Below are 3,944 nucleotides of genomic sequence, written 5' to 3'. Positions count from 1 at the left end.
AAAATAACTTTTAGAAGGGGGATGCCCTAAAAACAAAAACAACAATGATAACAACATAAAGCACCTCATAACCATTCTGAAACTGGCTGAGTAACCCCTAAGGTCCTATGACCAGGTCTAAAACTTATAAATTGAAGGTGAAACATGTACAAAGGGAGAGTAAAGGAGTGTCTGTGTACATTAGCAAGAACTGGAATGATAATCCGAAGCTGGATTTCAGGAAATTATGGCCTCATCTATGACTGGTCTGGGGCTGTATTGTGGAAATAAGGAGAAATAAAATCATGAATAACTGAAGCCCTCAACATAAAATATAAAGTTTTGAGGTTCAACTTTGTGCAAACCACCCAGGACAGAAATCTCAATTCTGAAAATCTCACATACAATCTAGTTCCTGGAAGGCATCCACCCGCACCATCCACAGGAGACCCCTGAGATGTCACCCCATGGAATGTGAACTCTCTGACCACAAATGTGTGCAACCAATGGACACAGGAGGGAGATCAATGCAAATGGAATAACAGGGAGAATTTATGAACTGGGAATTGAGTAACCTGAGAGGGACTTTAAAATTAATATTTGATATGTGTAAAGATATAAAGGAGTTGGTAACATCTATGAAATAAAATGGAAGAAACTATAGTGCAAGATCAGACAATTCTATACACGAACAAAGTAGAAATCTTAAGAGGATTACTCACTTTTTCTGGTGACCTCAGGCATGTTACTTAACCCTCTCCCGAAGACAACTGTGTGGGTGTATGTGTTGCCTTACCAAGTTTCTTCCTCAAGGTAGAGGGCAGACCCAGTATTTCTAATGCAAGTTAGGTCTGTCCCCAAAGCACCCTGTTATTTTTCCCAGCCACCGCTCACACAAATCTAGAATTATTTTAAAATGTTGGACCTGAAAATTGCCCTCAGCTAGGACAGTTGAGTCCATGAAGTTTGGGTTATATGAGGTAGGTGGGATATGCTGGAGGGAATCAGAGAACAATTCCCACCTGATCGATCTATGCTGAGTGTGAATAGGTAGAATCAAAGGAAGTGAATCTGAGAATTTTTATGAAGAAATTTTAAAGAGTATCTGTGAAAGTATTAAAAAAATACACACTTCTGAAGCTATTACTTTTACCTATCATTTTCTGAGCACAATGTATTATGTATTTACTGTCACAAAGAACTCTATATCCCACCTCTGGTGAAGTAATATGAATTTATGACATGTATTTGGTGCTTTCACATCATGTTTGTCACTATTATACATATGTCGCTACCTCCATTTAATTACATTAATGTGCAATTTGTATTTATATAGGATGCCTTAAGTCCTTTTTTAAAAAAGTACTTAAAGTTATAATATGGCATAATGTCTTTAAAAATCCTCACAGTGAAATTTATTTGAAGGGCTTGCATTACATATGAGATATTTAAGCTTATTTAAAGCAAGGGCTGTGTTTTCTTCACCACAGCATACTGAATATCAGTACACAGTTAAGTAACATATTCTTTTTGTTCAATTTGGTTATTGACTCTTGACTTGCCACTAGGTGCAATATACTAAGTTAAAAATACCTTAATTTAATAAAAAGATACTGTAAATATAATAAAACTCTCAGTGCAGTGGCAATGATTATGATGAAACAAGGACTATCTGGGTAAATAATAAAATCCATTTGTTTATTTTTCTGTCCTGTTTGCGGGTTTTAGTTTTTAAGTACGGTTGAAAAAGTAACCATTTTTTTAAAAATATCAAACCTTGCCTCAAAAACACTTCCTAATTTATATACAATGCACTTGAACTTATATATTTCATCCCTTTTAGGCCCAGTTCTTTTGAATTATTTCACAGAATAGTCTTAAGGCAATTAAAGGGATCCATTCAGCAGAATTTAAGCCACAAATCAGTCAGCAGTTTTTTGTCACCTCATAAAGCAGTTAAGCATTACATCCAGTCCATGTATTTGATATTTCACATGCCTTCATAATAGAGCTATCAATTTTCTGATTTGCTAGCCAGCTGACAGAGTTAATACCCCAAAGGGCTATTGCAGTGTTAAGCTCCTAAAATTGTTTTAGACTCATGCATAAATTAGACTATAGCCCCAATCATGTACAATTTTATCCTTGTGCTCCTTGAAAAAGCATGAGCCCAGTGTCCCAGAAATAACACTTTAGAAGAATACCCTAGTGGGTCTATTAATCTATTTTTAACTTTTGATGCTGACTAAGTATTCATGGTCACCGTAACGTGCTGTAAGTTACACAAGCAGCAACAGGACACTGCTTGACCTATTATTTTTGAAGTTGATGCTTTACATATCAGCACAGCTTACCACAGCACAGGACACATAAGGATCATTCAAATTATGTGAGTAGGAGGTTGAAGAACTGATCTGTCTGTGGTCCTTTGCACTGGTTGACTAAAATAAGCCTATTTGCAAATAGAATTAAACTTTTGAATACAGTATGTGTAAAACACATAAAGATTTTGATCAAAAATTATCCTAAGAAAATTCCTTTAAAAAGGTAAAATATGAAAGTATGTTTTTTAAGTTTCATGTTTAGGATTATACTGTGTAGTTTATTTTTGTGGTTTGTTGAAAATCAGCTCTATATCTGACAAGAAGTTTGCTTCTAAATTAGCATATATGGCTAAGGTTACTAACACATTAAAAAAAAAATACTGGCACAGAATAATTTTAATGAAACTCTGAAGGAGGTTTTTTTTCTGATTTAAAAAATTCAAGATGAAGAATATGAAAATGTGCCAATACCTGTCTACACACATTTCCCCATATCACAGCAAGAATGACAAGCTTGAACCAGCCCAAGTGCCCTCCTCGCTACCACCTCCATTTCCCGTTGAAATAGATCACTCGGTCACTAGTTGCATCCTACTTACCAAATCTTAAAGATAGCTTCATACTTCACCCTCCTTGACAACTCTTCAGTACTCCCCATTCCTACCCATACTCTTTCTTTTAGAAGTACTCCTTGATGATTTCCTAAGGTTTTACAACTCATATTTGTTTATCCCACCAGGAAGTTTCTTCCCATTATACTATCTATACTCCTGCCTCTTCAATGTAGACTTCTCCTAGAATTAGGTCTCCTCATCTTTTTGCTCAACTTAACTCACTTCTCATTCCTCCTTTTCATCTTCTCTTCTTTCCTAAGGTACTTCCTCTGGAAGCTTTCCCTTCACTCATACCAACAGTTCTGACTGCTACATGTGGAGTACAGTCTTAGGGGGAACGGGTTAGAGTTTTAAAGGGGGCCCAATGAACAACATTTTCTTCAGCTAAATTGTGATCATCTACAGTATTATTGAAAAAGTCAATGTGTTTTTAAATGTGACCATATATTTAGAAATATGAAACTCCGAATAATGCACTCCAATATAGCAGTCTATCACTGTGGACTGCTCTGTGGAAATACATTTTTTTTTCTCCCAAGCACACAACATTACAAAGAACATTCAAAAACTTGCTTTCTGTTAACAGGGTGGTACCCAGAATAAAGAAGAATGAAAAACGTTGAGTTTCACATAGCAAGTTTTCCTTTTCAAATAATCAGAGGTAATTGAGAAGATGGATTGAGGGAGGAGTATTCCAAAAATGATCTCTCTCCACTAAGAGGAAAACCCTTCACCCCCCCAAATTTAATAATAACTGTCAAATCTCTATACCCATATTCATTCTCCATTGTATTCTATAGATTGAAAAATATTTTGATTCAACTCTATAACAGAACCTTTAAATTCAACATGTCCAAATTTGAACTTACCTTATTCTACTATCAATCTGCTCTTCTTCTTGTGTCCACAAGTCAACGAATAACATACTTTTAAAACAATTTTCCAAATATAGAACAATAATAGTCCTTTCTTTAATTTTACATATATACATGTTCAATAAAACATCATATCTAATTACCATTACTTA

Source organism: Myotis davidii, unplaced genomic scaffold (assembly GCF_000327345.1).
Source record: "Myotis davidii unplaced genomic scaffold, ASM32734v1 scaffold238, whole genome shotgun sequence".
Lineage (NCBI taxonomy): Eukaryota > Metazoa > Chordata > Mammalia > Chiroptera > Vespertilionidae > Myotis > Myotis davidii.
The sequence above is the reverse complement of the archived record's forward strand: the minus strand, read 5'-3'. Positions refer to the sequence as shown.